Source organism: Ovis aries, chromosome 15 (genome assembly GCF_016772045.2).
Source record: "Ovis aries strain OAR_USU_Benz2616 breed Rambouillet chromosome 15, ARS-UI_Ramb_v3.0, whole genome shotgun sequence".
Classification (NCBI taxonomy): Eukaryota; Metazoa; Chordata; class Mammalia; order Artiodactyla; family Bovidae; genus Ovis; species Ovis aries.
The window spans coordinates 16053102-16076103 of NC_056068.1; the positions used below are offsets into that span (position 1 = coordinate 16053102).

At 38.3% G+C, this 23002-nt stretch overlaps 1 protein-coding gene across 1 annotated transcript in view; it reads left to right on the forward strand.

Annotated features, from left to right (window-relative positions):
- GUCY1A2 (guanylate cyclase 1 soluble subunit alpha 2) overlaps positions 1-23002 on the forward strand; it is a 485319-nt gene that overhangs the window by 86746 nt on the left and 375571 nt on the right. The window lies entirely within an intron of this gene.

Here is a 23002-nt window from a genome sequence, read left to right on the forward strand (position 1 = left end):
GGGAAAACTTGCTTCCCTTTCTTTCCTTTTAGGGTAAGTGCTTTCCTTGGAGACATCTGAGTTCCTCCTACAAACAGATTTCAAGTGACCTCAGCTCATGAGTTTACCAGAGTCTTCTAAACATATTAGAGGCAAACCTAGCTTTAACACTCAAACTGGGACTACAGCTACACACTGACTACATTTTCTTCCTGAGTAACTTTCTTAAACATAGAATATTATAATAAGAATATGAAACTTTTGTGAGGGAGGCATAGAGTTCTAAGTGGCTTGTCCAAGACAGTATTGGGCAGTGAAAAGGAAGGCCAAAGATTTACTTATGTCAATCTTAGTGCAACTGCATGGGTGAAATGCTACCCAGACAAACATTATTATTGGAAAAGATAAGGGTTGAGAGTGGGAGGGGGTTGGGTATCACCCAAGAACTGTTTATAGTTTTCTGATTCTGTATTTCCTAGGACTCTCTCATAAGCAATATCAATTACTTTGGATGCATTGTGATTTTTAAAATATAAATTTATTTATTTATTAATATTATAAAGTAATTGTATTTATTTATTAATATTGTAAAGTAATTAACCTCCAATTAATAAATTGGAGGTTAATTACTTTACAATATTGTATTGGTTTTGCCATACGTCAACATGAATCCACCATAGGTATACACGTGTTCCCCATCCTAAGCCCCTCTTCCCTCCTCCCTCCCCGTACCATCCTTTTTGAATGAATGGGGTGAGATGGTGTCCCACTATGAGGAATGCATCAGAATCTTGGCCAAGCGATGTTTATTCTATTGAAAAATTGTTCTTTACTTGCCAATTCTAAACGATTGCCTGAACCTCACATCTCCTTTCCTTTCCTTATGCTCCCCACTTTGAGAATTGCTATTAGAAGGAGTAAAAGGTGTACAGGATGAAGAGTATGTAAGAATTACTAAAGACTCTTTCTAACTATAACTTGCACATAAGTGTACACAATTCCTATAAGAAATTTTAGTTAGATAATTTGTTGCAATAATCACCAGTGTCACCACTAGGTGACTCTGTTGGGGCTTCCTAGGTGGCACTAGTGGTAAAGAACCCGCCTGCCAATGCAGAAGGCATAAGAGATGCAGGCTTGATCCCTGGCCTGGAAGATCCCCTGGAAGAGGGCATGGTAACCCTCCTGGTGGGCTGCAGTCCATGCTGCTGCTGCTAAGTCACTTCAGTCATGTCCAACTCTGTGCAACCCCATAGATGGCAGCCCACCAGGCTCCCGTGTCCCTGGGATTCTCCAGGCAAGAACACTGGAGTGGGTTGCCATTTCCTTCTCCGGGCCTACAGTCCGGAGTGAAAGTGAAAAGTGAAAGTGAAGTCACTCAGTCGTGTCTGACTCTTAGCGACCCCATGGACTGCAGCCTACCAGGCTCCTTTATCCATGGGATTTTCCAGGCAAGAGTTCTGGAGTGGGGTGCCATTGCCTTCTCTGGACCTACAGTCCATAGAGTTGCAAAAAGTCACACGTGACTGAAGTGACTGAGCACACACACACAGGTGATACTGTAGGCCTAACTCAGGTTAGTTGCCTTTCAGAAGTTGCCATGAGGTAGATCAAGTTAGTGAGTGAAAACAATATAGGAAGTATGCTGCCTGATGGTATTGCAAGGAGTAGTTTTTAAATAAGTAAGTATAATTTAGAAGAGGGCTGTGTAACAGTGTTTAGATTTTCATTACCATTAGGTTTTTCTAAAACAGAGATATTAAGTCTGATTTTTTTCCCTGTAAGCAATGATGGGTAGTTCTCAAAATGCATGAAGCACAATCTTGTAGATGACTGTTCACTAGATGATGGCATGTGCCTAAGCTGTAGCTGTTCTCTTGAATAATGTCCTTTCATAATTCTTGAAATATAGACTAAAGACAAAGATAGCAGCTTTACTAGTCGTAGTCAATGAAAGCTTTATTTTTAACAAGTCACTGAAGTATGGGTTAATCTTGGTTTGCTTAGATCTTACCTTTTTAAAAAATTGCATTTAAAGTCTCTTGTACAATGATTATGCAAAGGTAAGAACTGATTAACTCGTTGGAAAGAAAAATACCATAAAGAAAATGAACCTGTTTTGAGTTGGAGAGTTTAACATGGAGAAAGAGAGTTTCAACTAAAGAAAAATGTTGTTACCTGGTACAACCAGATAACAACCCAGGTTTGATCTCTGGGGCAGGAAGATCCCCTGGAGAAAGGCATGGCAACCCACTCCTGTATTCTTGCCTAGAGAATTCCATGGACAGAGGAGCCTGGCAGGCTATAGTCCATGGGGTTGCAAAGAGTCAGACAAGACTGAGCAATGAATACACACACATGGTAGAGACTAGAATTGTGTTTGTTCACTCATATGAATGTTGCTTATATTTCACATGTCATAATAAACGTTTAAAGTCATATGTCAGAAAATATGATCAGAGTAGCAATTTTTTTGTCCTTTCAAAATGACCATCTCTATTGACTTGGTATAAACTCTAGTTTGACCATTTACTTGCTCTTCAGGTTAAAGTTTGAGATTAGTGACTGCCATGGTATAAAAAGAGAAACCTGAAGAGAAGGAGAAAGATCGTTGTAGAGGACCAGTTACACCTCTGTCATTCACTTTTCCATTGCTTCTTCCCTAGGACTCCCTGGAAATGTGCCCATTCCAGAGTGGTTTATACCCTCAGTAATGGGAAAGAACTATTTCTAGACATCAACATTTTTGCCATTGATTTTCCTTTGTTGACTTAGAAGCTAGTTTTTGTTATATTGTCTCATTATTTATAAATTAGGGATACTATACAGACTAGTCCTTATTTTGATACTCTGGTATTCACTGTGATATAATAAAGTCATCTAAAGAGGCTTTAAACTCTGTAAAAGGATATTTAAAGAGAGATAGTTGTGAACAATGCCCTCCCTACTGGAGGCTTTTAGAAGTCTTAAAAGTATTGTTTATTTAGTAAATAATTTGCATGACAAGTTATATGATTTTATTTACTTTTCACTAAATTTGTTTTTGATTGAAGGATAATTGCTTTATATTATTGTCTCGGTTACTGCCATACATCAACATGAATCAGCCATAGGTATACATGTTCTCTCCCTCTTCAACCTCCTCCCACCTCTCACCCCATGCCACCTCTCTAGGTTGTCAGAGAACCCAGTCTGAGTTCCTGAGTTGTACAGCAAATTCCCACCAGGTATCTATTTTACGTGTGGTAGTGTGTGTTTCCATGCTACTCTCCCCATCTGTCCAACTCTCTCCTTTCCCCTTACCCTGTCCACAAGTCCACATGTCTGTGTCTCCATTGATGCCCTGCAAATAGGTTCATTAGTACCATCTACCTAGATTCCATATATATGCATTAATATATGATGTTTGTTTTTCTGACTTGCTGCTACTGTTAAGTCGCTTCAGTTGTGTCCGACTCTGTGCGACCCGACAGATGGCAGCCCACCAGGCTCTACCATCCCTGGGATTCTTCAGGCAAGAACACTGGAGTGGGTTGCCATTTCCTTCTCCAATGCATGAAAGTGAAAAGTGAAAGTGAAGTTGCTCAGTAAGTGTCCGACTCTTTGTGACCCCATGGACTACAGCCTATCAGGCTCCTCCATCCATGGGATTTTCCAGGCAAGATTACTGGAGTGGGGTGCCATTACCTTCTCCTTTCTGACTTAGTTCACTTTGTATAATAGGTTCTAAGTTCATCCACCTCATTAGAATGGACTCAAATGCATTCCTTTTCATGGCTGAGTAATATTCCATTGTGTTTATATACTATAGCTTCTATATCCTTTCATCTGTCAATGGACATCTAGGTTGCTTCCATGTTCTAGCTATTGTAAATAGTGCTGCAATGAACATTGGGGTTCATGTGTCTTTTTTGATTTTGCTTTTCTCAGGGTATATGCCCAATAGTGGGATTAATGGATCATATGATAGTTTTATTCCTAGTTTTTTAAGGAGTCTCTATACTGTTTTCCATAGTGGTTGTGCCAATTTACATTCCCACTAACAATGCAGGCGGGTTGCCTTCTCTCCACACCCTCGCCAGCATTTATTGTTTGCAGATTTTTTTGATGATGGCCATTTTGACTTGCATGAGGTGATACCTCATTATAGTTTTGATTTGAATTTCTCTAATAATGAACAATGTTGAACATCTTTTGATGTGTTTATTAGCCATCTGTATGTCTTCTTTGGAGAGATGTCTGTTGAGGTCTTCTGTGCCCTTTTTCATCAGATTGTTTGTTGGTCTGGTATTGAGTTGCATGCTGCTGCTGCTGCTAAGTTGCTTCAGTTATGTTCGTCTCTGTGCGACCACACAGATGGCAGCCCACCAGGCTCCACTGTCCTTGGGATTCTCTAGGCAAGAGTGGGTTGCCATTTCCTTCTCCAACGCATGAAAGTGAAAAGTGAAAGCGAAGTCGCTCAGTCCTGTCTGACTCTTCGCAACCCCATTGACTGCAGCCCACCATGAGCTGCTTCTGTATTTTGGAGATTAATCCTTTGTCAGTTATTTCATTTGCTATTATTTTCTACCATTATTATTGTCTTTTGCCTTTCTCTCATATCTTTTCATCTTGTTTATAGTTTTCATGACTCTGCCAAAGCTCTTAAGTTTAATTAGGTCCCACTTATCTATTTTTGTTTTTATTTCCATTACTGTAGGAGATGCATCATAGAGAATCTTTCTGTGATTTATATCATAGAATATTTTGCCCATATTTTCCTCTAAGAGTTTTTTAGTTTCTAGTCTTGCACTTAAGTCTTTAATCCATTTTGAGTTTATTTTTCTGTTTGGTGTTAAAAAGTGTTCTAATTTCATTCTCTTACCACATAGCTGTCCAGTTTTTCCAGCACCACTTATTGAAGAGATAATCTTTTCTTCATTGTATATTATTGCTTCTTTTGTTAAAGATAAGTTTCCCATAGGTGTGTGGGTTTATCTGTGGGTTTTCTATCTTGTTTCATTGGTCTTTGTTTCTGTTTTTGTGCCAGTATCATATTGTCTTAATGACTATAGCTTTGTAGTGTAGTCTGAAGTCAAAGAATGATTCTTCCATTTCCATCCTTCTTTCTCAAGATTTCTTTGGCTATTCATGGTCTTTTGTTTTTCCATACAAATTGTGAAATGTTTTGTTCTAGTTATGTGAAAAATGCCATTTGTAATTTGATAGGGATTGCATTGAATTTGTAGGTTGCATTGGGTAGTATCATCATTTTTATAATATTACTTCTTCCAACCCAGGAACATGGAATATCTCTCCATCTGTTTATGTCATCTTTGATTTCTTTCATCAGTGTCATAGTTTTCTGTGTACAGCTTTTGTCTCTTTATGTAGGTTTATTCCTAGATATTTTATTCTTTTTGCACAGTGGTAAATAGGATTGATTCCTTAATTTCTCTTTCTGATTTTTGTTGTTAGTGTATAGGAATGCAAGTGATTTCTGTGTATTGATTTTGTATCCTGAGACTTTACTAAATTCACTGATTAGTGAAGTGAGTAAAGTTGCTCAGTTGTATCTGACTCTTTGCGACCACATGGACTGTAGCCTACCATGCTCTTCTGTCTATGGAATTGTCTAGGCAAGAATACTGGAGTAGGTAGCCTTTCCCTTCTCCAGGGGATCTTCCCAATTCAGGGATCGAACCCAGGTCTCCCACCTTGCAGGTAGATTCTTTACCATCTGAGCCACCAGAGAAGCCCAAGGATACTAGAGTGGGGCGATCTTCCCAACTGAGGGATCAAACTGGGGTCTCCTGCATTGCAGGTGAATTCTTCACCAGCTGAGCCACCAGGGAAGCCCCAAAATTAGTTCTAGTAGTTTTATGACAGTATCTTCACAGTTTTCTATACATAGTATCATGTAGTCTGTAAACAGTGAGAGTTTTTCTTCTTTTCCAATATGGATTCCTTTTATTTATTTTTCTTCTCGGATTGCCCCAGCTGGTAGTTCTGATTGAAATGGTCATGTGATTTTATCTTTTAATTTGTTAATATGGTGTATCACAGTGATTCATTTACTTATGTTGAAGAATCCTTGCATCCCTGGGATAAACCCAACTTCATAATAGTGTAAGATCTTTTTAAGGTGTTGTTGAGTTCTGTTTGCTAGAATTTTGTTGAGAACTTTTGCACCTCTGTTCATCAGTAATATTGACCTATAATTTTGTGTGTGTGTGATGTCTTCGTCTGTTTTGGGTATCAGGGTGATGGTGTCTTTATAGAATGAGTTTGGAAGTGTTCCTTTCTCTCAAATTCTCAGAAGAATTTCAGAAGCATAGGCATCAACTCTTCTCAAAGTGTTTGATAGAGTTCACCTGTGAAGCCATCTGGGCTTTTTTTTTTTTTTTTTTTTTGGTGGGAGGCAGATTTTTCATTATAGTTTTGACTTCAGTACTTGTGATTGGCTTGTTCATAGTTTCTATTTCTTCCTGGTTCACTCTTGGAAGGTTGAACTTTTCTAAGAGTCTGTCCATTTCTTTCAGATTGTCCATTTTATTGGCATATAGTTGCTCCTAATAGTCTCTTTTGATCCTTTTTATTTCTGCATTTTCTGTTGTAACCTCACCTATTTCATCTAATTTTGTTGATTTGTTTCCTCTCTCTTTTTTAATGATAAGTCTGGCTAATGGTTTGTCAGTTTTATTTATCTTCTTAAAGAGCCAGCTTTTAGTTTTATTAATCTTGTTTCCTTCATTTTTCATTTATTTCAGCTCTGATCTTTATGATTTATTTCCTTCTACTAACTTTGGGGATTTTTTTGTTTTTCTTTTTCCAGTTGTTTTAGGTGTAAAGTTAGGTTCTCTATTTGATGTTTTTCTTACTTCCTGAGGTAAAATTGTATTTCTATAAGTTTCTTTCTTAGAACTGCTTTTTTTTTTTTGCATCCCATAGGCTTTGAGTCATCATGTTTTCTTTGTCATTTGTTTCTAATAATTTTTTGATTTTCCTTTTTATTTCTTCAGTAACCTGTTCATTATTTTGAAGCATATTGTTTAATCTCGATGTTTTTTTGTTTTTTACAGTTTTTTTTAATCCTGTAATTGATATCTAGTCTCACAATATTGTGGTCTGAATAGATGCTTGTTATGATTTCAATTTTCTTAAATTTAATGAAGCTTGATTTGTGACCCAAGAAGTGGTCTATTCTGGAGAATGTTCCATTTTCATTTGAGAAGAAAATGTATTCTTCATTTGGATGGAATGTCCTGAAGTATCAATGAGGTCCATCTGTTATAGTGTGACGTTTAAGGCTTGTATGTCATTAATTTTCTGTTTTGATGATCTGTCCATTGGTGCAAGTGGGGTGTTAAAGTCCCCTGCTTTTGTTGTGTTACTGTCAGTTTCCCCTTTTATGTATGTTAGTGTTTGCCTTATATATCAAGGTGCTCCTATATTGAGTGCATAAATATTTACAATTGTTATATCTTCTGGGTTCATCTCTTGATCAGTATGTAGTGTTCTTCCTTATCTCTTATAGTATTCTTTCTTTTAAGGTCTATTTTGTCCAATATGAGAATTACTACTCCAGCTTTCTTTTGATTTCCATGTGCATGGAGTATCTCTTTCCATCTTCTCACCTTCAGTCTGTATGTGTCTCTAGGTCTGAAGTGAGTCTCTTTAGACAGCACATATATGGGTCTTTTTTTTTTTTTTTTTGTATCAGTTCAGCCAGTCTGTGTCTTTTGGTTGGCGTGTTTAACCAATTTGTTGTTATTGTTGTTCAGTCATGTCCAACTCTTTGTGACCCCAAGTACTGTGGCATGCCAGGCCTCCCTGTCCCTCACCATCTCCTGGAGTTTGCCCAAGTTCATGTTCATTGCATTGGTGATGCTATCAAGCCATCTGATCCTCTGATGCCCTCCTCTCCTTTGCCCTCAATTTTTCCCAGCATCAGGGACTTTTCCAGTGAGTCAGCTGTTCACATCATATGACCAAAATACCAGAGCTACAGCTTTAGAATCAGTCCTTCCAGTGAATATCCAGGGTTGATCTCCCTGAAGATTGACTGGTTTGATCTCTTTCTGTCCAAGGGACTTTCAGAAGTCATCTCCAGCACTTCAGTTAGAAGACATCAATTCTTTGGTATTCTGCCTTCTTTATGGTCCAGCTCTCCCAACCACATGTGACCACTGGGAAGACCATAGCCTTGACTCTATGGACTTTGTCAGCAGAGTGATGTCTCTGCTTTTTAACACACTGTCTAGGTTTGTTGTTGCTTTCCTTCCAAGAAGCAGTCATCTTCTAATTTCATGGCTGCAGTCACTGTCCACAGTGATTTTGGAGCCCAAGAAGAGGAAATCGGACACTACTTCCACCTTTCCCCTTATGTTTGACGTGCAGGAATGGGACTGTATGCCATGATCTTAGTTTTTTTTAATATTTAGTTTTAAGCTGGCTCTTTCACTCTCCTCCTTCACCCTCATCAAGAGGCTCTTTAGTTCCTCTTCACTTTCTGTCATTACAGTAGTATCATCCACATATCTGAGGTTGTTGATGTTTCTTCCACCTGTCTTGATTCCAGCTTATAACTCATCCAGCCCAGCATTTCTGGTTATGTGGTCAGCATATAGGTTAAACAAACAGGGTGACAGAAGACAGCTCTGTCGTACTCTTTTCTAAATCCTGAACCAGTCAGTTGTTCCATATAGGGTTCTGACTTTTGGTTCTTGACCCATATACAGGTCTCTCAGAACACAAGTGAGATGGTCTAGTATTTCCATCTCTCTAAGATCTTTCCACAGTTTGTCATGATCCACACAAAGGCTTTACTGCAGTTGATGAAACAGATGTTTTTCTGAAATTCCCTTGCTTGCTCTATAAGCCAGTGAATGTTGGCAATTTGATCTCTAGTTCCTCTTCCTTTTCTAAAACAGCTTGGACATCTGGAAATTCTTGGTTTACGTAATGCTGAAGCCTAGCATGCAAGAGTTTAATCATGACTTTACTAGCATGGGAGATGAGTGCAGTTGTCCGATGATTAGCACATTCTTTGGTACTATCCTTCTTGGGAACTGGGATGAGGATTGATCTCTTTCAATCCTGTGGCCACTGCTGAGTCTTCCAGCATTATTTGTTGACATAATGATTGCAAAACTTTGATGGCATCATCTTTTAGGGGTTTGAATAGTTTTGTTTGGATTTCATTGCAGCCACTAGCTTTATTAACAGCAGTGCTTCTTAAGGCCTGCTTGAGTTCACACTTCAGAATGTCTGGCTCTGGGTGACTAAATTAATCAGTTTACACTTTAAGAAATTATAGATACATATGCTTCTGTTAGCTTGTTCTTAATAGTTTTGGGTTTATTTTTGTAGATCTTTTCCTTCTCTTGTATATCTTGCCTATGGAATTCCCTTTAACATTTGTTGTAATGCTGGTTTGGTGGTGCTAAATTCTTTTAACTTTTGCTTGTCTGTAAAGCTTTTGTTTTCTCCATCAATTTTGAATGAGATCCTTGCCAGTTAGAGTAATCTTGGATGCAGATTTTTCCTTTTCAGTACTTTAAATATATCCTGCCATTCCCTTCTGGCCTTCAGAGTTTCTGCTGAAAGATCAGCTGTTAATCACATGGAGTTTCCCTTGTTTGTTGCTTTTCTCATGCTTCTTTTAGTATTCTTTCTTTTTGTTTAATCTTAGTTTGATTAGTATGTGCCTTGGAGTGTTTCTTTTTGGGTTTATCATATATGGGACTGTTTGTGCCTCTTGGATTTGATTGACTATTTCCTTTTCCATGATAGGGAAGTTTTTGACTCTAATCTCTTCAAGAATTTTTTCATGCCCTTTCTTTTTCTATTCTTCTTCTGGGACCCCTTTAATTTGAATGCAATTCAATTTAATATTGTTCCAGGAGTTTCTGAGACTATCTTCTTTTCATTTTCTTTCATTTATTTTGCTCTTCAGCAGTTCTACCCACCATTTTGTCTTCCAGCTTACTTTTTCATTTTTCTGCCTCAGTTATTCTGGTATTGATTCCTTCTAGAGTATTTTTAATTTTAGTAGTTGTATTGTTCACCTGTTTATTCTTGATTTCTTTTCTTTCCTTGTTAAATGTGTTAATTGATTATTGCATTTTCTCCATTCTATTTTCAAAGTTTTGGATCATCTTTACTATCTTTACTCTGAATTCTTTATCAGATAGTTTGCCTTTTTCCTCTTCATTTATTTGATCTTGTGAGTTTTTACCTTGTATTTCTTTTGCAAAATATTTCTCTTTTCATTTTTCTAAGTTACTGTGTTTGAGGTCTCCTTTTCCCAGTCTTTAGGGTCACATTCCTTATTGCTTTTGGTTGCTGCCTTCAATGGGCGAGGTTCATCCAGTGGTTTGTGTAGATTTCGTGTTGGGAGGGTCTTGTGCCTGTGTTCTGGTGGGAGAAGTTGAGGTTTATTTATTTATTTTTTCCTCTGATGGGCAGGGGTGTGTGAGTGCTATGTTTTCATATGTCTTTGGGAAGCCTTTCTGAGGATGATTGGCTTTGTGTTTTTTTGTTGTTTTTTTGTCTGGGTGAAGGGTCCTGCACTGGGTGTTGCCAGCAGGGGAGTGATTCTTGGTCTTGGATACACGTGGAGGCCTTTGTGGTAGTTATCACTAATTAATACTCCATGGAGTCAAGAATTCTCTGGCCGTCTAGTGTCCTGGACTAAGCGCTCCTACTCCAAAGACTCAGGCCTGGTATCTGATATCTTCCCAACAGCTGTACAAGATGCAGATTAAATCCACATGATTAATTAGACAGACTCTGTGTCTATGAAATATATAAAAGGACAATGAGAGTTCCCACAAAAGAAAACACACTAACTCTGGCAGCTGTGGACATTGGAGGCAAAAACATGCAGAAGTAGGGCCAGATTAGAGTCTGAGCTGTCTCTACAATAGGTCAAGAGACAGGCCACTATTGGAGGACATCCTAGGGAGGCAGACGGGGACTGTGACTCATAGTGAGGGAAAGAACACTGACAGCTGAGATAAGAGAAAAACATTTATTATTATTACAAAAGCCATTTGTTATGGAATTAAAAGGGATTAAAACAAACATACAAAAATACAAAACAAAACAAGAAACAAAAGCAAACCAGGACAAATAGTAAACACAAAATCAGACAAATAGGAACAAAACCAAGGAGCATAAACACATACCCATACACATACACGAGCAAAACCAAAGCAGTTCAAAGAAAAGAACGTACAAGATAGTGACCTGGTGAGCAAAGGAAACCAAAAATGATATTGCTCAATTAAAAACAAAACTAACTAAAGCACAAACCAGAAAATGAAAGTAATGCAGAGTGCCAACTAGAGAATAAAGCAGAGAAAACAAAATAACAAACATGGTGGGAAAAAAAGAGAAAATCAAGAATAGAAAAAAAAATAGGAAAACAAAGTTAAATAGAAGTACATATAAAAGATTTATATGTGTTAAAGAAAACTACAGCAAGTAAAGAACAATAAGAAAAACAAAAAACCAAAACCAACGAAACAAAAAGTTTTAAAAAGACAGAACTCCCCCCCCGCCCCCCCGCCACCAACAGGACCTCAAAAAGACAACACAGCAGTAAAAATATATAAGGACATAAAAAGTGTGATTAAAAAACTTTCAAAAGCTTAAATAGAGTTCATAGTAGTAATAAAATCAACAAGCACAGCATCAGAGAAAAAAAAAAATACAGAACAAATCAAAATATAAGCATAATAATAAATGTTTTTCTTGTATCTGAGCTGTCCATGTCCTTTACCTCACCCTGAGTCACAGTCCATCTTCACCTCCCTAGGATGTCCTCCAATATGGGCCTAGTCTCTTGACCTATTGTGGGGACAGCTCAGACTCTAATCTGGTCCTAATCTTGCATATTTTTGCTTCCAATGTCCGCAGCTGCCAGAGTTAGTGTGTTTTCTTTTGTGGGAACTCTCATTGTTCTTTTAAATATTCCATAGACACTCTGCCTAAATTAATCATGTGGATTTAATCTGCATCTTGTACAGGTTTTGGGAAGATTTTCAGCCCTCCTCCTTAGCCACACTGCCCCTGGGTTTCAATTGTGGTTTTATCCCCACCCACCTCTGCATGTGGGTCATCCACAGGAGTTTGCTCCTGAGGCTTCTCTGGAGGACTTGGGTCTGCCCTAGTGAGGGCTGGGTGTGGAGCAGCTGCTTGGATCACAGAGACTCTGGCAGCACCACGTATGCAGGGGAGGCAGTGGCCAAGGGAGCATGAAATATAGTACCCTTAGGGTTTTTTTCTAGCCTCTGGCATCTCTGTCTCAGTGGGATCAAGCATGGAGGTGGCACAGCTGCTTGGATCATGGGGACCCTCACAGTGCCAGGTACACAGGGGAGCCGGTGGCCATTGGTATAGGAGATGCTGTGTTATTAGTATTTTTTCTAGCCTCTGGCAGCTCTGCCCCACTGAAGATTTGAGTGTGGAGTTGTATTGCTGCTTGGATTGCAGGACAGACTCTGGTGGTGTCAAGTGTGCAGGTATGCTGGCTGCCTCAGGTGCAGAAGTTATGGGACTATTAGCGTCTTTTTCTAGCTTCTGGCAGCTGGTATTCAAATGACCTCTCTGGTGGGGGTCCTTCTCTATTGCTCAGTGCATCAGGCATTTAAAGGGCTACCCTCTCTGATGTCTTTCTCTCTTAGTCAGCTGCCAGTTCTGGAGTGATGTGGGGAGAGAGAGGCTACAGTGATGGCTCCACCCCCTTGTGTGAGTCAGCAGTATCACCTTGCCCCCGTGGCTGCTTGGTTTTCCTCCAAAGGCATTCCCCAGCACAGTCTCCTCCCTCATGTCCCTTTGGGCCATCTTTCCACAGTCAACAGTAGACTTCACCCTGGGATTGCTCTCCAATCCATATAGTCCAGCTCCTAGCCACTGTGCATTCCAGGGGACTTGTGTTCCTGTCCAGAGTGTGTAGAGCTGCACCAAGGATAGTCTGTGTGGTTCTCCATTCTGACTGTCACAGATCAGCTGCTTCACTTTCCAACAGCCTCAAATGCTTCTCCTCTGTCTCAAACAGTTGCCCCCATGTGGGGATCTGACCCCTGCTTCTGTTCCCTCACCTCTGGGTGCAGGTCCAGTCCTGTTCACTCTCCTCTTTTGCCCTTCCCTCCTTTGTCATACTAAGTTTTGCACTGATCTATATATTTCTTACCTGTGTTCAGGGACTCCTGCCCACTCTCAGTGATGTTTTGAGAGATCTTCTGCATCTTAAGGTATATTCCTGGTGCATTTGTGGAAAGAGATGTACTCCACATCCACCTACTCCTCTGCCATCCTGTCTCTCCCCGATCTTCCAATTTTAGTTGTCTGAAAAATGGAAACCTTTTCAGCTATGATGTGCATTTTTTAGCTCAAATTAAGTATAAAATGTGCTTATAGTCTTATGAAGTACAGCACTGAGTATTTTCTTGAAAATTGTAACAGTTTATTGGTATAATGAAGTGTCTGTGATGAAGCATTAAAGGATCTGTACTGTACTTTATGCTGAAATGTTGCCACCTGATCGTGTATCTTCGATTTGGGTAATCTTGAGGAAAGGAAGGCAGAATTGAATAGGGAGACTTAAGGGAAAAGGATAATTTAGCTCCCTTAGTGTAGTACAATTTAAAATAAATGAGGATTATGAGGATTTCAGAAAAGGAAATGGCAACCCACTACAGTATTCTTGCTTGAAGAATCCATGGACAAGAGGAACCTGGTGGGCTACAGTCCATGGGGTCACAAAGAATTGTATGCAACTTGGAGATGAAACAACAGCAATAACAACATGAGGCTTTGATACTCAGTTTTAAAAGGTTTTGATACTATTATAAGGGTTCTGGGTGTTACATTGTAGAATGCCAAGAGCCATAAAATATAGATGTGTAGATGGAGTAGGATAGTCATTCCTCAGTAGGATAGATATCAGATATAAATGAGAGATCTAAGGTAATTTAATAAGCTTATTAAAATATTAAAAGTTTGGCTTTATTCTGCCTTTGCTAAGTGCATTTTCTCTCAAAATAATTAATGAAGGACATGAATTGTGAAAGAATATTCATTGAATTTTTTTTCTATTTCTATTTTCTGTTAGAGTGGGGATTTATTGTCTCTAAAATGTGGTGCGATTTAAAGTCAGTATTTGAGTAACGTTTTCTTGGGATTACTTGGGAAAATGCTAATGAAGAGGATATAGAAGATGACTTCTGGTGCATAGGCCTCACAATATTTTCATGGTATCAGGGACTCTGAAATACTCTGAAATCTGATTCCCTATAAAGTGCCACTGCTTCCAGAATCACTAGCTGACATGAGACGTTTTTATTTTCACTTGTTTTTATATAAGCAATAGTTTATTGCTTGTATGTTAACTTGTATACACTTTTGTTTTTTGGTTTTAATGTGATTTGGACTGTGCAGTTAGCAGCTTTTTAGTTGGCCATAATACTGTAATGAGTTAGCATAACTTTAGGATTAAGATTACCTGAGGGTTTTCTTAGAATAACTCTAAAACATGTAGTTATTTAGTGAATTAGAATATAATTAACACATTTAGCATATTGGAGAGCTAGTTGATGTAATAAACATATCATTTTATTGACAAATTAAAATTGATAGCAATACATTAATTCTTCCAATATAGTTCTTTTGGGGGAGGCAATGTTTTATTTAATTTATGTTTTATTGAAGTATAATTGATTTACAGTCTTGTGTTAATTACTGCTGTACAGCAAAGTGGTTCAGATTTTCTTCATATTCTTTTATATGTATTTTTATGTGATTTATCATAGGATGTTGAATCTAGTTCAATATAGTTCTTGTTACTGTAACTTGGTAACTGATCAGTTTTCTCTTTTATGATGTATGGCAAAACCAATACAGTATTGTAAAGTAATTAACCTCCAATTAAAATAAATTTATATTTTAAAAAAAGTACATTAGAAGTAAATAGTGTCAGTATTTCAATGAGATATTAGGGTTAAGGTGACTGGAAGGGAACTGTTTTATTAACTGATTTAATAATGATATTATTATGTAGTAATTTTGAGCAAAGATTAGAGCCAGACTACATAGTTATGAGAACATACTAGTTGTGTGAACTGGAGTAAGTTCCTTAATTTTTAAAATTTTATTTTTACTTTATTTTACCTTACAGTACTGTATTGGTTTTGCCATATATTGACATGAATCAGCCACGGGTGTATACGAGCTCCAAATCCGGAATCCCCTCCCACCTCCCACCCCTATCATCTCTCTGGATCATCCCTGTGCACCAGCCCCAAGCATTCTGTATCTTGTATCAAACATAGACTGGCCCTTTGTTTCTTACATGATAGTATACATGTTTCAATGCCATTCTCCCAAATCATCCCACCCTCTCCCTCTCCCTCACAGTCCAAAAGTCCGTTCTATACATCTGTGTCTCTTTTGCTGTCTCACATACAGGGTCATCATTACCACCTTTCTAAATTCCATATATATGTGTCAGTATACTGTATTGGTGTTTTTCTTTCTGGCTTCCTTCACTCTGTATAATAGGCTTGAGTTTCATCCATCTCATTAGAACTGATCCAAATGTATTCTTTTTAATGGCTGAGTAATACTCCATTGTGTATATGTACCACTGTTTTCTTATCCATTCATCTGCTGATGGACATCTAGGCTGTTTCCATGTTCTGGCTATTATAAACAGTGCTGCAATGAACACTGGGGTACACGTGTCTCTTTCAGTTCTGGTTTCCTCAGTGTGTATGCCCAGAAGTGGGATTGCTGGGTCATAAGGCAGTTCTATTTGCAATTTTTTAAGGAATCTCCACACTGTTCTCCATAGTGGCTGTACTAGTTTGCATTCCCACCAACAGTGTAAGAGGGTTCCCTTTTCTCCACATCCTCTCCAGCATTTATTGCTTGTAGACTTTTGGATCGCAGCCATTCTGACTGGTGTGAAATGGTACCTGATTGTGATCTTGATTTGCATTTCTCTGATAATGAGTGATGTTGAGCATCTTTTCATGTGTTTGTTAGCCATACGTATGTCTTCTTTGGAGAAATGTCTATTTAGTTCTTTGGCCCATATTTTGATTGGGTCGTTTATTTTTCTGGAGTTGAGCTGTATAAGTTGCTTGTATATTTTTGAGATTAGTTGTTTGTCAGTTGCTTCATTTGCTATTATTTTCTCCCATTCAGAAGGCGGTCTTTTCACCTTACTTATAGTTTCCTTTGTTGTGCAGAAGCTTTTAATTTCAATTAGATCCCATTTGTTTATTTTTGCTTTTATTTCCAGTATTCTGAGAGGTGGATCATAGAGGATCCTGCTGTGATTTATGTCGGAGAGTGTTTTGTCCATGTTCTCCTCTAGGATTTTTATAGTTTCTGGTCTTACATTTATATCTTTAATCCATTTTGAGTTTATTTTTGTGTGTGGTGTTAGAAAGTGATCTAGTTTCATTCTTTTACAAGTGGTTGACCAGTTTTCCCAGCACCACTTGTTAAAGAGATTGTCTTTACTCCATTGTATATTCTTGCCTCCTTTGTCGAAGATAAGGTGCCCATATGTGTGTAGATTTATCTCTGGGCTTTCTATTTTGTTCCATTGATCTATATGTCTGTCTTTGTGCCAGTACCATACTGTCTTGATGACTGTGGCTTTGTAGTAGAGCCTGAAGTCAGGCAGGTTGATTCTTCCAGTTCCATCGTTCTTTCTCAAGATTGCTTTGGCTATTCGAGGTTTTTTGTATTTCCACACAAATCTTGAAATTATTTGTTCTAGTTCTGTGAAAAATACTGCTGGTAGCTTGATACGGATTGCATTGAATCTGTGGATTGCATTGAATCTGTAGATTGCTTTGGGTAGTATACTCATTTTCACTATATTGATTCTTCTGATCCATGAACATGGTATATTTCTCCATCTATTAGTGTCCTCTTTGATTTCTTCCATCAGTGTTTTATAGTTTTCAATATATAGGTCTTTAGTTTCTTTAGGTAGATATATTCCTAAGTATTTTATTCTTTTCATTGCAATGGTGAATGGAATTGTTTCCTTAATTTCTTTTTCTACTTTCTCATTATTCGTGTATAGGAATGCAAGGGATTTCTGTGTGTTGATTTTATATCCTGCAACTTTACTATATTCATTGAGTAGCTCTAGTAATTTTCTGGTGGAATCTTTAGGGTTTTCTATGTAGAGGATCATGTCACCTGCAAACAGTGAGAGTTTTACTTCTTTTTTCCAATTTGGATTCCTTTTATTTCTTTTTCTGCTCTGATTGCTGTGGCCAAAACTTCCAGAACTATGTTGAATAGTAGCAGTGAAAGTGGGCACCCTTGTCTTGTTCCTGACTTTAGGGGAAATGCTTTCAATTTTTCACCATTGAGGATAATGTTTGCTGTGGGTTTGTCATAGATAGCTTTTATTATGTTGAGGTATGTTCCTTCTATTCCTGCTTTCTGGAGAGTTTTTATCATAAATGGATGTTGAATTTTGTCAAAGGCTTTCTCTGCATCTATTGAGATAATCATATGGCTTTTATTTTTCAATTCGTTAATGTGGTGAATTACATTGATTGATTTGCAGATATTGAAGAATCCTTGCATCCCTGGGATAAAGCCCACTTGGTCATGGTGTATGATCTTTTTAATGTGTTGTTGGATTCTGATTGCTAGAATTTTGTTGAGGATTTTTGCATCTATGTTCATCAGTGATATTGGCCTGTAGTTTTGTTTTTTTGTGGTATCCTTGTCAGGTTTTGGTATTAGGGTGATGGTGGCCTCATAGAATGAGTTTGCAAGTTTACCTTCCTCTGCAATTTTCTGGAAGAGTTTGAGTAGGATAGGTGTTAGCTCCTCTCGAAATTTTTGGTAGAATTCAGCTGTGAAGCCGTCTGGACCTGGGTTTTTGTTTGCTGGAAGGTTTCTGATTACAGTTTCAATTTCTGTGCTTGTGATGGGTTTGTTAAGATTTTCTATTTCTTTCTGGTTCAGTTTTGGAAAGTTGTACTTTTCTAAGAATTTGTCCATTTCTTCCACGTTGTCCATTTTATTGGCATATAATTGCTGATATTAGTCTCTTATGATCCTTTGTATTTCTGTGTTGTCTGTTGTGATCTCTCCATTTTCATTTCTAATTTTATTGATTTGATTTTTCTCCCTTTGTTTCTTGATGAGTCTGGCTAATGGTTTGTCAATTTTATTTATCCTTTCAAAGAACCAGCTTTTGGCTTTGTTGATTTTTGCTATGGTCTCTTTTGTTTCTTTTGCATTTATTTCTGCCCTTATTTTTAAGATTTCTTTCCTTCTACTAACTCTGGGGTTCTCCATTTCTTCCTTTTCTAGTTGCTTTAGGTGTAGAGTTAGGTTATTTATTTGACTTTTTTCTTGTTTCTTGAGTTATGCCTGTATTGCTATGAACTTTCCTCTTAGCACTGCTTTTATAGTGTCCCACAGGTTTTGGGTTGTTGTGTTTTCATTTTCATTAATTTCTATGCATATTTTGATTTCTTTTTGATTTCTTCTGTGATTTGTTGGTTATTCAGAAGCATGTTGTTTAGCCTCCATATGTTGGAATTTTTAATAGTTTTTCTCCTGTAATTGAGATCTAATCTTAATGCATTATGGTCAGAAAAGATGCTTGGAATGATTTCGATTTTTTTGAATTTATCAAGGTTAGATTTATGGCCCAGGATATGATCTATCCTGGAAAAGCTTCTGTGAGCATTTGAGAAAAAGGTGAAATTCATTGTTTTGGGGTGAAATGTCCTATAGATATCAATTAGGTCTAAATGGTCTATTGTATCACTTAGAGTTTGCATTTCTTTATTAATTTTCTGTTTAGTTGATCTGTCCACAGGTGTGAGTGGGGTATTAAAGTCTCCCACTATTATTGTGTTATTGTTAATTTCCCCTTTCATACTTGTTAGCATTTGTCTTACATATTGTGGTGCTCCTATGTTGGGTGCATATATATTTATAATTGTTATATCTTCTTGGATTGATCCTTTGATCATTATGTAGTTGCCTTCTTTGTCTCTTTTCACAGCCTTTGTTTTAAAGTCTATTTTATCGGATATGAGTATTGCTACTCCTGCTTTCTTTTGGTCTCTGTTTGCGTGGAATATCTTTTTTCCAGCGCTTCACTTTCAGTCTGTATGTGTCCCTTGTTTTGAGGTGGGTCTCTTGTAGGCAGCATATAGAGGGGTCTTGTTTTTGTATCCATTCAGCCAGTCTTTGTCTTTTGGTTGGGGCATTGAACCCATTTACGTTTAAGGTAATTGTTGATAAGTATGATCCCATTGCCATTTACTTTATTGTTTTGGGTTTGGATTTATAGGCCCTTTTTGTGTTTCCTGTCTAAAGAATATCCTTTAACATTTGTTGGAGAGCTGGTTTGGTGGTGCTGAATTCTCTCAGCTTTTGCTTGTCTGTAAAGCTTTTGATTTCTCCTTCATATTTGAATGAGATCCTTGCTGGGTACAGTAATCTGGGCTTTAGGTTATTTTCTTTCATCACTTTAAGTATGTTTTGCCATTCCCTTCTGGCCTGAAGTGTTTCTATTGAAAGATCTGTAGTTATCCTTATGGGAATCTCCTTGTGTGTTATTTGTTGTTTTTCCCTTGCTGCTTTTAATATTTGTTCTTTGTATTTGGTCTTTGTTAATTTGGTTAGTATATGTCTTGGGGTGTTTCGCCTTGGGTTTATCCTGTTTGGAACTCACTGGGTTTCTTGGACTTGGGTGATTATTTCCTTCCCCATTTTAGGGAAGTTTTCAACTATTATCTCCTCAAGGATTTTCTCATGGTCTTTCTTTTTGTCTTCTTCTTCTGGGACTCCTATAATTTGAATGTTGGAGCATTTCATATTGTCCTGGAGGTCTCTGAGGTTGTCCTCATTTCTTTTAATTCATTTTTCTTTTTCCTCTCTGATTCATTTATTTCTACCATTCTATCTTCTATTTCACTAATCCTATCTTCTGCCTCCATTATTCTATTTGTTGCCTCCAGAATGTTTCAGATCTCATTTATTGCTTTGTTCATTATATATTGACTCTTTTTTATTCCTTCTAGGTCCTTGTTAAACCTTTCTTGCATCTTCTCAATCCTTGTCTCCAGGCTATTTGTCTGTGCTTCCATTTTGATTTCAAGATTTTTGGATCATTTTCACTATCAATATTTGGAATTCTTTCTCAGGTAGATTCCCTATCTCTTCCTCTTTGTTTGGTTTGCTGGGCATTTCTCCTGTTCCTTTACCTGCTGAGTATTCCTCTGTCTCTTCATCTTGGTTATATTGCTGCGTTTGGGGTGGCCTTTCTATATTCTGGGAATGTGGAGTTCTCTTTATTATCGAGTTTCCTCACTGTGGGTGGGGTTGTATCAGTGGCTTGTCAAGGTTTCCTGGTTAGGGAGGCTTGTGTTGGAGTTCTGTTGGGTGGAGCTGGATTTCTTCTCTCTGGAGTGCTATGAAGTGTCCAGTAATGGGTTATGAGACGTCAGTGGTTTTGGAGTATTTTTGAGCTGCCTATATATTGAAGCTCAGGGGTGTGTTCCTGTGTTGCTGGAGAATTTGCGTGGTATGTCTTGCTCTGGAACTTGTTGGCCCTTGGGTGGAGCTTGGCTTCAGTGTAGGTATGGAAGCGTTTGATGAGCTCCTATCGAATAATGTTCCCTGGATTCAGGATTTCTCTGATGTCCTCAGGATTTGGACTAAAGCCTCCAGTTTTTGGTTTTCAGTTTTATTTTTACAATAGCCTCAAGACTTCTCCATCTATACAGCACCGATGATAAAACATCTAGGTTAAAGATGAAAAGTTTTTCCACATTGAGGGTCACCCATAGAGGTTCACTGAGTTACATGGAGAAGAGAGGAGGGAGGGGGTAGTTAGAGGTGACTGGAATGAGATGAGGTGGGATCAAAGAGGAGAGAGCAAGCTAGCCAGTAATCACTTCCTTATGTGCGCTCCACAGTCTGGACTGCTCAGAGATGTTCACGGAGTTATACAGGGAAGAGGAGAGGGAGGAAGTAGACAGAGGTGGCCAGGAGGATAAAAGAGGGAAATGAAAAGGAGAGAGACAGATCTGGCCAGTAACCAGTTGCCTGAGTGTTCTCCACCATCTGGAACACACAGAGATTCACAGAGTTGGGTAGAGAAGAGAAGAGAAGAGGGAAGGAGGAGACAGAGGCCACCTGGTGGGGAAAAAGGAGAGTCCAGACGAAGAGAGAGTAGTCAAGCCAGTAATCTCGCTCTCAGGTAAAATTGGGTACTGAAGATTGGGTTTTAAATGTACAAAATTGACAACAAATACCAAAAAGAAAAGATTAAAAATCTGGAGTAGAGATTGGATTTTCAGAAATACAATACTAAAGAAAAGAAGAAGAAGAAAAAAAAAAACAAAAAACAAAACAAAACAAAAAGAACAAAGGCACAAGAATTATTAAAAAACAACAACATCAACCGCAAAAAGACTATATACAGCATTTGCTTTATTTTTTTTTTTTATTTTTATTTTTATTTTTTTTTATTTTTTAAAATTTTAAAATCTTTAATTCTTACATGCATTCCCAAACATGAACCCCCCTCCCACCTCCCTCCCCATAACATCTTCCTGGGTCATCCCCATGCACCAGCCCCAAGCATGCTGCATCCTGCGTCAGACATAGACTGGCGATTCAATTCACATGATAGTATACATGTTAGAATGTCATTCTCCCAAATCATCCCACCCTCTCCCTCTCCCTCTGAGTCCAAAAGTCCGTTATACACATCTGTGTCTCTTTCCCTGTCTTGCATACAGGGTCGTCATTGCCATCTTCCTAAATTCCATATATATGTGTTAGTATACTGTATTGGTGTTTAGGGTCCTTTTTTTTAAAAAAGTAATAATAGGTTATGAAAATAATAATTAGAGAAATAGAGGACTTAAAAATTTAAGAAAGTTTAAAAAAGAAAAAACAATCACATAACCACATCAACTAAAAAAAAAATGATCATAAAAGTAGTAAAGGTATATCTGGCCCTTTCTCTGGTGTTGTGGGCTGTGTGGGGTCACTTCCAAGGTGGTTCCCTCTGTTTAACTTCCTCTGTTTGCTGGCCTCTTCAGTGTCTGATTTCCGTCTTGACACAGGGAGGGCGGTGGTGGACACTCTTTTTCCTTTTTTTTTTTTGGGGCTCACTGTTCAGTCGTGCTGTGTGGGGGGAGGGATGCTGCAAACTAATATTACTGGCATGTGCTTGCAATATCTCATCCACACTGGGCTTGCCCCTGCTCATGGCACACACTGCTCAGGCTCTACACTGCTCCACCGGGGAACAGTCTGAGGCCGGCCCTAGGCTTCATGCACCTCCCCGGTCTAAGCCTCTCAGGCTCGGCGCTCAGGAAGCCCTTCATTGTGGTTTTGATTTGCATTTCTCTAATCATGAGTGATGGAGAAGGCAATGGCAACCCACTCTAGTACTCTTGCCTGGAAAATCCCATGGGTGGAGGAGCCTGGTAGGCTGCAGTCCATGGGGTTGCTAAGAGTTGGACACGACTGAGCGACTTCACTTTGACTTCACTTTCATGCATTGGAGAAGGAAATGGCAACCCACTCCAGTGTTCTTGCCTGGAGAGTCTTAGGGATGGAGGAGCCATCTGTGGGGGCTGCCATCTATGGGGTTGCACAGAGTTGGACACAACTGAAGTAGCTTAGCAGCAGCAGCAGCAATAATGAGCAATGTTGAACATCTTTTCATGTGTTTGTTAGCCATCTTTAGTCTTCTTTAGACAAATGTCTGTTTAGGTCTTTTCCCCAGTTTTTGTTTGTTGTTTGTTTGTTTTGCTTGCAATAGTTGTGTGAGCTGCTTGTGTATATTGGACATTAATCCTTTGTCAGTTGCTATAATTTTCTCCCAGTCTGAGGGCTATCTTTTCACCTTGCTTATAGTTTCCTTTGCTGTTCAAGAGCTTTTAAGTTTAATTGGGTTCCACTTGTTTACTTGGCATTTATTTACATTGCTCTAGAGCAGAGATGTTACTTTGCCGAC